Raw genomic sequence first — 11,103 nt, 5'->3', positions numbered from 1 at the left:
AACTCTAGGGTGGCCTATATTGCTGGTTTATAAGAAACAGTTTTATCTGAGCACACCTCTAAAACTGCTTTTATCAACATACTTTACCTCTTAATTGAAAGATTTCTTTTTTGAAGGGTCAAGATAATGAACTGAAAAAAGTATTGGCCGTTTTGTGGGACCAGATTTCTAAGATAAAAAAATAAATATTTTTACTTCTCAATGTATGTCAAAGACAAATGTGTTTTTGGCAGCATGGCCCCTAATCCTTCCAGGATGCTACAGCTAACTCAACAACCACTTCTCACCACTGGTCATGTGTATTACTTATTTATTTAGGAGGGGAGAGAAACATCACTGTGAGAAACATCGATCAGCTGCCTCCTGCATACCCCTTACTGGGAGTCGAACCCACAACCTGGGCATGTGCCCTGACCGGGAATTGAACCAGGACCTCTCAGTCCATGGGACAATGCCCAGTCCACAGCCACACCAGCCGGGCATGTGAACAGATTTAAAGTCTGGCCAGGGTGTCAGATTGGCCAAAATGAGAGCATTTGTTCCTGTTGCCCTAAGGTGACCAGTAGCTTCTCTCCTGGGCATCTAGAAAAGTAGTCTTTTGCCATCCTGGGACACTCTGGTCTCCTTGCCTTCTAATGCGGGAAGGGGCCCTGCCCCAAGACCTCCCTAAATACTAACGGTATACAGGTACATGGAAGCCAAAAAATAAAATTGTAAAAGGCCACAGCATTTCTGCCTGCGGGTTCTGTAAGAAAGGTGTAGCTTTTATTTTTGATTATGGAAATAGCCACTCATATAGGAGGACGAGGAAAATTAGAATTGAGAATCCTCGTGCCTGTTGAGTAAGGATAAGGAACTTGCATGAAAGGAGTCTCAGGAGGAGAAAGTCTTTGTCCATTTCCCATTACTTCCCATCTTTCTAAGTGCTTGGAGGCTGAGAATGAGGAAGTTTAGACCTAGAGGAACCCTTTCTTCACTAGAAGTATGTACCACCGAAGGTGAGCACTGGAGTTCTGGAGGCAGAGCTGGGCTTTGGGTCTAGGCTGTCTCCTGGTTAGATGTGTGACCATCCCTTAACCAGAGTGTCACTCAGATGAGGCAGATAAAGTGCTAGCAGGTGCCCATACCATAATGTGATCTTAAATCACCTTTACATAGAATCAGGTAACATACCCAGTACCATTACTCTTGATGGTGGTGATGAGGCAGCTGAGGGGAAACAGTTATCAAGAAGCAAACCTTGCCCGGCTGGTGTGGCTCAGTGGTTGAGCCTTGACCCATGAACCAAGAGGTCACCGATTCGATTCCCGGTCATAGCACACACCCAGGTTGTGGGCCCAATTCCCAGTGGGGGGCTTGCAGGAGGTGGCCAGTCAATGTTCTCATTGATGTTTCTATCTCTCCCTCTTCCTCTCAAATCAATAAAGAATCAATCAATCAATCAATCAAACCTGAAAAGCACCTTAAGGAGTATGTGGGGGGCAAGGGACAGTGTGGGGCTCTCCATCACCAAATGGAATCCCAAACGAAAAAAAGTGCTGCTACCAGACCAGGATCCTCAGGAAACACCCCCAACCAAATCCAGCATTTCTTCTGTGATACTCCTGATGGCAGTTTCCAAGTCTGTGAGCGCGATTGGCTAAAATGGTGCTAGGAGGTGGCATTGGTTTGAGGGTTATAAGGCCTGAACTATTCTCTTTATGGTGGGAAGATTTGGATACGATGGCAGACAGAAGTGTCCCCCACCATCCCCACCTCCTGGTGTTCACACCCTTGTGTAATCTTTGAGTGTAAGCTAGACCTGGGACTTCTAACCAATAGAATAAGGCGAAGATGACAAGATAATTGCCTCCATGACTACATAAGATTGCAACATCCGTCTTTGTCAGCAACACTTGACTTGGCTGTTCTTTAAAGAAGCCAGCTGCCATTTTGTGTGAGCAGCCTAGTTCTCTGGCCTGCAGGCCGACGCTTTGACCGCTGAGCCAAACAGGCCTGGGTGAGCATCCTAGTTCTAAGGTCAAGGTGACAAGAACAGGCCAACAGCCAACCAGAAGCTGAAGCTCTTAGTCCAGCTGTGGGCAAGGAACTGAACGCTGCCCAAACCACGTGAGTTTGAAACTGATCTTTCCCCACTCGATCCTTCAGATGAGCCCCAACATCTTGATTGCAACTGTGCAGTGAATCCAGCTGAGCTGTGCCCAGTATCAAGCCATAGAAACAGATAGAAAATGAGTTGTCTTGGCTGCTAAATGTGTGATAATACTGTTCTGCAGCAGTAAGTAACTGATAATGAGAGGTGAGTGAAGGGCATAGGAGGTAGAAGTCAGTGTGAGAAAGGGATCTGGACAGATTTAGTGGCTGTATGGCCTTGGGGGGGGGGGGGTCACTTAACATGCTCACTTGGGCCTTCCTTTCCCCTTTATGTTGATAGTAGCTGTTATGTTATGCTGACTCTTTGCGAGGCCCTGTTCTGTGCACTTAACATAAACTCATTTCATCATCCCAACAGCCCTGCGAGGTAGGTACTCATCCCAATTTTACAAATGATGAGACTGAGAAACAGTGAGATTATATAATTTTCCCAAAGTCATATCTAAGTGGCAGAGGGTGGGATTGGAACCCAGGCCATCTGGCTCCAGCACCTATGCTGCTAATCACATTGATTTACTTGAGTGGTGCTGCCCACAGGGCTGGCACATTGGATCTGCTTAATACATGGAAGTTCCGATTCCCTCCACATGGATTAAGAAAGCCATAATAGCCCGGCCGGTGTGGCTCAGTGGTTGAGCGTCGACCCATGCACCAAGAGGTCGCTGGTTTGAGTACTGATCAGGGCACATGCTCCGGTTGTGGGCCTGATCCTCAGTGGGGGACATACAGGAGGCGGCCAATCATTCTCTCTCATTGATATTTCTATCTCTCCTCCCTTTCTCTCTCTCTAAAATCAATAAAGAAAAAAAAATTTAAAAGAAATCCATAATATGGCAAGTATTGAATGATAGGCCAAGGGGGGCTTTATTCCACGGGTCAGTGATTTTTAACTTTGTCATATTATTGTACACATAAACTAATTACTACATCTGCAATACTTTCAACAACAACAACAACAAAAAATTCTGCGGCACACTGCCCTGGCCGGGTAGCTCAGTTGGTTGGAGTGTCATCCCAAAACACCAAGGTTGCAGATTCAATCTCCAGTCAGGGCACATACAAGAATCAACCAATGAATATATACAGAAGTAGAGCAACAAATCAATGTTTCATTCTCTCTCTCTAAAAACCAATCAATAAAACGAAATTCTAGGACACACCAAAAAATACACTGTGTGCCAATCTGACAAAAATAAAATAGGTATGATTTTGATTCATTCACACCAGATGGCTATTGTGTTAGCTGTTGTCATTTTTTATTTGACAGTCTAAGGGGAAAGAGGTCAGTGCCCCTAAATAGTCAGGTATTGCATGTTTCAAAAATTCTGGCAGCACACCAGTTGCAAATCACTGCCCTAGGTGATTGGAAGCCACTGAAGTGCATCATGGGCACACAGCAGGTGCTTAATAGCTGTTGACTGAGCTGGAAGTGACAGGAGGATACCATGCTCTGTGGGCAGAAGGCCAGTTGTTCCTCACTGCAGCTCAAGAGTGCAGACAGATACGTCAATGTTTTCTTCCTAATTACTGATGTAACGTAGGTATGAAAACAGAAAAATGCACAGACTATTAACAATCATCTGTAATGTCCTAGCAAAAGACTGGAAATAGCCTGTATGTTGACATTCGTTTTCTACTGCTGTGTAGCCGTCACCCCTGAACTCAGAAGCTTAAAACAACACATTATTGTCTCTCGGTTTCTGTAGGCCCAGAAGCTGGGTGCAGCTCAGCTGGGTGCTCTGTCTCCCCATGTCTCAGAGGCTGCAGTCAAGGTTTGAGCTGACTGAGGGGTCCATTCCTCGATGGCTGTTGGACAGAGGTCACTCAGTTTCTTGCCACGTGGCCTCTCCGTAATTCACAACTTGGCAGTGAGCTGCATCAAAGTGAGCAAGCGAGAGTACCAGCAAGACGGCCGTCATAGTCTTAATCCGAGGCAGGACATCCCATCACCTCGGCTAGATTCTACTGGGAAGAAGCAAGTCTCAGGTCCCACCCACACTTGGAGGGGAGGGGATGACACAAGGGTATACATACCAGGAGACCGGATCATCCAGGGTCATCTTAGATGTCTACTTATGTATTAGTTTCTTAGGGCTGACACAGTAAATTACCACACACTGGGCAGCTTAAAACAACAGAAATGTATTCTCTCCCAGCTCTGGAGGCCAGAAGTCTGAAATCAAGACGTCAGCAAGGGCCATGCTCCTCCCAAAGGCTCGTCCAGCTTTGGTGGCCCCAAGTATTCCTCGGCTTAGCTCCAATCTCTGCCTCTGTCTCCACATGGCCTTCTCTGTGTCTCTGTGTGTCCTCTCCTCTTCTTGTAAGGACACCTTGCATTGGATTTAGGGCCCACCCCTGAATTCAGGTGGAACCTAAAAGATTTCTTCGCAAAATCCTAACTAATTACATCTGCAAAGGTCCGTTTTCCAAATGAGGTCACGTTCCCAGGTATTGAGGGTTAGGATTTGAACATATCTTTTGTGGGGACACCATATGACTTACTACGGTCCACCTGCTACAATGTCCATTAGCAAGGGATGAGTTATTTAGAGAGAAATTTAGGTACATCGTACAGTGGAATATTAGATCCCTGGGGGAAACAAAAAAATGAAAAGGCTCTTTATATGTTGATAAGGAATGGTTGCTAAACTATATCTAGGACAGGCAGCAAGGTACAGAATAAAGTGTAGATACAATATGCTCTCTTTTGCATAAAAATGGGAGGAGAAAAGTACCTTATGTCCATAAAATATCTCTGGGTGATTAGGAGACAGGGATGGGAGAGATACTTCTTCTTTCTATATTGTATTAATTCAAACCATGTAAATGTACCTACCATCTTTCAAAGAATGAAAGAAAATCTATAAGGTCATCTGTGCCCTGGACGGTTCTGCTCAGTGGTTAGAGCGGTAAGAGAGTCTGCCTGTGGACCAAAGGGTCGGTTGCAGGTTCAATTCCTGGTCAAGGGCACGTACCTGCGTTGCAGGTTTGATCCCCAGCCCGGACGGGTAGTGTGGGAGGCAGCTGATCAACGTTTCCCTCTCACATCGATGTTTCTATCTCTCTCCCTTCCTCTCTCTCTAAAAAAATCAATAAAAGTATATTAAATAAATAAATATACAATTTTAGTGTCTTATCTTTTCTCCATATCTGTATATAAGAAATATTTTATTTTTCTTTTACAAATATGAGCTTGTTCTGTCCCAGTGTTCTGAAACCTTAAGACATCTCTTGTAACCATTTCTCCAGTCACTGAATGTCCTCTGCAATGACTTCACAGTATTCCATTAAATGAACAGCCCAGGACTTATATGTGAAAATGCCCCACTGCCAGACACTTCAGTCTTTCTGATTTTGTGCTGTTAAAGCTAGACATTATAGAAAGACTTTGCAAGTTAGCCTGAAGATATCCATCGAATGCAATGAACTGGAGCGCCCAAACTCTCAGCCTCCTGGTTAATGGGGACTGATGGTGGGCAGAGTCCAACCTGGTTTAGCATGGGATTAGGCAGGCGCTTGGCCCTAGCAACCTGGGGGAGGTAACTCTGTCACTTGTTTCCCAGTTACCTGAGTTGCGGATTTAGAACCTCTGCAGTGAGCAGGTGAGCACCCAGCACAGCTCCCTTCTGGAGGTTCTGATGGTTGGTCCTGGGCTTGCTGGACTGGGCACCACCTAGTTATGGGGCAGGCTGACTGGCAGCAGCAGCCCTGGGGATTTAAATGACCATAGGGCAGGCTGAGCTGAGCCGCTGAATCAGCAGGGGACCCAGCCTCAGCACAGAGAAAGGAGCCAGAGGCCTCCTGAGGACACTGGTGAAAATATCTGCCTCCCTGCTGGAGGTTCCCTGGGCTTCAGAGGTAAGAGGGTCAAGGAGAGAGGAGCTGTGTCTGCTGCCCTCCCCAAACCGCACGTGATACAGCATGATGTATAAGGAAGAGCATGGCTTGGCAGCCACTGGACCTCCTGTTGTGTGTCCTTGGGCAAGTGACCACCTCTCAGTCTCTTCTCACCTGTAAGATGGAAAGAATCCTGGAACCTCCTTTGCAGCCTAGGTCTTGCTTCACAGAAGTGTGCAGAGGGACTGAGGACAGAATGGGAAAATATAAGAGGAAGCAGCCAACACAGTGTGGTACAGGGCCAGTCCAGGCTGCCTGTGAGGTGCAGGGACTATTTACCAAGGAAGACCTGTAGGAGAAGGGCTGGGTAGCCTCAGGCATCAGGCAGGTCTCCCGGAGGGAAGGGCCAGAATGGATTCCCGGTGCTACGAAGAACACTCTGGAATGAGGGCTCTGCGGGGACAGACAGGGTCAGAAGTGGACTGGTGAGGTCACTAGCCCGTCAGGGCTTGGGTAGGGACCCAGCAGGTCTGGGAACACCAAACAGGGTGACACAGACCTGGACCATGCTGGGGCACCTGGAGGCCGGTGGAGCTTACTGGTAGAGGTCAGTCAGCCCTTCCTAGGCTGGGCCAGGAACACCTCAGGGAAACTGTGCCCTTCCCCTCCTAACGTCGCACCCCTGCACCCCTCCGTACCCCAAGTCCCAGGGCTTGACCACATCCCCCTTGAGGAGCAGCTGTCAGGCCTGGCCCAGGCCACAGCTTCGCCTGCACCATCCCTAGGTCACAGAGCCCAAAGGGCACATTGGCAGTCCCCAGTGCGGTTTCTCACGTAAAAAGCAAGCTCCTCTTTGACAAAGATGAACTCCCACTCACCCCCTCCCACAATGGGGAAAGGCAGAACCATCGGCCACACGCCTGCTACGCTTCTTTCTGGGTATTTACTGTTTCCAAATATAAAATCATAAAACTCAACATGCTTTTTCAAACAAAGCACACCCCTCCCTCAGCCCTAGAGATTCAGACCAACCTACCACTTTGAAATGGATGATTTGCTTTCAAAAACAGAGGAAGGGTTACCCTGGCTGGTTTGGCTCAGCGGTTAGAGCGTCAGCCTGCAGTCCAGAGAGACCTAGGTTCGGTTCCTACTAGGGGCATGTACCTCTGTTGCAGTTTGTCCCCCGCCATGGTTGGTCGTATGAGTGGCAGCCACTCAATGTGTCCCTTTCACGTCGATGTTTCTCTCTCTCTTCCTCTCTCTCCCTCCCACTCTATCTGAACGAAAAATAGAAAAAAAATGTCCTTGGGTGAGGATTAAAAAAACAAAACAAAAAAAACCTCAGACTTTAAAAAAAAAACCCACAAAAAACAGAGGGAGGCAAGTGGAGCCTAATGTATCCTTACAATAGAAATGACATCAATGTTCAGTTCTCCAACACAAGGTTTCCGCTTCGGTTTTATACCATCCCAGTTGGGGGAGGCCCATGAGCTTGTAAGAAGGAATGGACAGCAGATGGGGTTCCACCATTTCACAAACTGAGGCCAGAGGACCTTATCTAGGGTTGCTGGACAATCAGGAAAACAAAGACATTCTCCCTACAGGTCAAGTCATGAAAGCCTCGGTATTGCTACACCGGCTCCGAGGAGGTAGGCGGGAATGTTCCCTCAGGCTGGTTGGGCAATGGATTGAGGCCAGAGCTTAGTTGAAGGCCTTTTAAGGCCAGAAAGCAGGAGCCGAGTCCGCAATAGGACTATGCAGGGGCTCGGGGTTCCGATTCTGCTCTGCCACCTTGCAGCTGCGAGACCTTGCACGACTTGCTTAATCTGCAGTTTCCCGTTTGTGCAAAAGGAGCTAATAATCCCCGTTTGCTGGGTCGTCCGAAGCAGTAAATGCGATGAAGAAGAGCCCTCAACCAGGGCCCGTCCGACGTAAACGTTCTATAGACAGACGCGCAGCACGCCTACCGCGGCCCCGCCCCGCCCCGCCCCGGGGCGTGCCCTTCGCTCTGGGGACGCGGGGAGGTGGGCGGGTCGCGAGCGGGCCCCGCCCCCCGGCCCCGCCCGGCCGGACCCGCTCAGACACCGCGGCAGCGGCGGCGGCCGCGACGCGCGAAGGTAGGAGGCCGACGTTGCGCGCTCCCGCGGGCCGGAGTCTCGGGCACGCGGGGTGCGCTCCGGCGAGAGGAGGCGGCGGGCCGCGCGGGCGGGGTGCGAGGCTGACGTTGCCGCGCGCCGAGGGCGGGAAGGCGAGCGCGCGCAGGGGCGGGCTTGAGCCGCGTCCCGAGCCCTGGAGGCGCTCGCTGTACCCCCGCCGCTGCCCGGTCCGGCTGCCGGAGCGCGCGCCCGCGGGCTCTGCGGACATCCTGCCGCGTCCTGTTCCAGCCCTGCCCGGTCTCGCGGGCCGGGGTGGGCGGGAAGAGGCAGGGGCCTGCTCGGGCTCAGCGGCCTGCAGGCGCCCAACGAGCACCCCTCCGCTCCGGGCTTCTCCTCGCGCTACGGGGCAGAGCTGCGGTAGGAGCCCCTTCCCAGGGGTCGCCAGACACAGCAGATCCCTTCCTGCGGCTTCCTGTGGGCCGGGCACCTGTGGGATGTCATTTCACCTTCAGTGCAACCCTAGGAATCAAACGTGCTCCACTTTAGGGATGAGGAAATTGAGGCCCAGAGCGGGCAATTGTGTGGCCCGAAATGGCACAGCCTGTGCGGGGATTTGGGCCCTCCTCTCCGTGGGCTTCTCAGTGCCAGTCTCTGTGTGGTCATTTTGCACTGGCTCCCTCCCGCGATTTTTATGCAGACCCAAGAGGGCAGTGCTCCGGGCCGATTTCCGACCCTCGGGTGGTCAGTATTCCCAGCTCCCGTTGAAGCCAGGACTTGTCTGGACGAATGGGACACTGCGGGAGGGTTCCGTGAGAGTACCTTCTGTCAGTTCTCCACAGAGATTTCCTGTTTTCCTTAGCTTAGCTCACAGCAGGTGCTTAATAAATAAACCAGGAGCAGACCAGAGGTTAAGGTAGACTGGGTTCCTCAGCCAGGAGCAAGGTTCAGGAAAGACCTCGGGAGGCAGAACCCCCAGATCCTGGGGGTTTCTCTGACTCAGCTCTTCCTCTCTGGCCTTTCTCTCAAGCCCTGGGGATGGGCACCCCTCCTGGAGACCAGGCACCCCTCCCCCCAGGAGTCCTGTATGGGAGGCACTGCTCAGATTTTGCCCTGAACTGGGATGCAGCAGGTGCTGGATATGCACGGAAGTGCTTTCCAGATCCTAGGCTGTGGGCAACATCACCTGTGGCCAAGACTTGCCACGTGTGATCCTGCCAAAGCCCAGGGGATTGTTTCTTTTGCATTTTTTTCATTTCGTTCCCTATATTGTTATTTGTCTCTTAGCATTCATTTGCTCCCTCAGCAGCTGTTCAAGGAGCTTTGGGCCTTAGGCACTGTGGAAACTGCCGTGAATGAGGCCAGTTTGGTCCCTGCCCCTGGAGAAAGCAGACAACATATGTACTGGTGAAAACAGTGAATGACCACTGGCAGGGACTGCTTTAGCTGGGAGGTCAGGGTTTGCTCTCTCAGGTGACATTTTTGAGCCAACATTTGGTTGACAAGCAGGATTCAGCCATGAAAGGAAGGGGGAAGAGCATTCCAGGCAGTGTAAAGGCCCTGAGGTGGGAGCCTGTCTGGTGTGTTTGAGAATCAAGAAAGCCCCCCAGGGCTGGAGTGGGACTAGCCAGGGGGAGAGAGGGAGATGATATCGGAAAGGCCAGATCAGGCAGGCCTTGTTTGCTGTGGCAGGACTGTGAATTTTATTTTGAGTGTGATAGGAGGCATTTGGATTGGAGGAGGGGGGTTGAGCAGAAGTGGGAATGTGATCTCGACTTGTGAGAATAGACTAGGGGACAAGAGGGCAAGCAGGGAGATCTGTGAGGAGCCATCTCAGCGGTCTAAGCAAGAGATGGCTTATATAATACACACCAGAGACCTAGGCTGGTGCCTGGCACATAGCAAGCACTACACATGATAGGTAACCATTGCCGCTTTTGTTTAGAACTTTGGAACCACGCATGCCTGGGTCTTACCTGTTGTTCCAGCCCTTCACGGATGGGTGACTTTGAGCAAGTTTTTTAACTTCACTGAGCCTTAGTGTTGTCATCTGTAAAGTGGGCAGAACAGGATCACATCACAGGCCTGCCAAGAAGGTTAAAACAGATAAGGTATAGATGCAAAATTTTGGGCTCAGGGCCTGGCTCACGGTTGGCTCAGTATTTTTGTTATAATTTCTAGTCAGCAATTGGAGAATAAAGAAGGGGTAAGTGGGCAAGAGCAGCTGGTATGTGTGAAACTCATAGTAATCTTTGAGGAACTTTTTGGCTAGCTCCTGCCTCTAGACCTGCAAATAAGGGCTGAGGGTCTACTGTGTACCAGGCACAAGGTTCTAATTTGGGTACTGGAAAGACAATAATACTAGTGATAGTAACGATAACACGGATCATAGCCAACATTTATCCAGTGGTGTGTAGTGATTAAGATAATACTAGCTGATAGTGAAACCCCAAAAATCTCTAAAAGAAATCTCTAACAAGTTTATTTCTTGTTCATGAAAAGTCCTGTTGGTTGTTTGGCAGGTAGCTTTCTACATGATGACCCAGACCCCTTCCAGCTTGTGGCTCTGGAGGTTTTGTTTTGTTTTAATATGTTTTTATTGATTTTAGAGCAAGAGGAAGGGAGAAACATCTATTGGCTGGCTCCTGCATGCCCCCTACTGGGGATCGAGCGGCAACCCAGGCATGTGCCCTGACTGGAATTGAACCAGCAACCTCTCAGTGCACAGGATAACACTCGACCAACTGAGCCACACCCGCCAGGGCCATCCTGGGAGGTTTCTTTGGGCTCATGATTGGCTCAGTATTTTTGTTATAATTTCTAGTCAGCAATTGGAGAATAAAGAAGGGATAAGTGGCAAGAGCAGCTGGTATGTCTGTAGTGGCACACATTCTTTCTGCCCTAATTATACTGGTCAGAGCTTGATCACATGGCCATGTCCGAACTACAATCAAGTCTGGGAATGGCTGATAGTCATTATCCTAAGAAGAACGGGAAATGTTTTTTGGTGAATACCATA

The sequence above is a fragment of the Molossus molossus genome, unplaced genomic scaffold, assembly GCF_014108415.1.
Source record: "Molossus molossus isolate mMolMol1 unplaced genomic scaffold, mMolMol1.p scaffold_m16_p_12, whole genome shotgun sequence".
Classification (NCBI taxonomy): Eukaryota; Metazoa; Chordata; class Mammalia; order Chiroptera; family Molossidae; genus Molossus; species Molossus molossus.
This window is presented reverse-complemented; position numbering follows the sequence as displayed.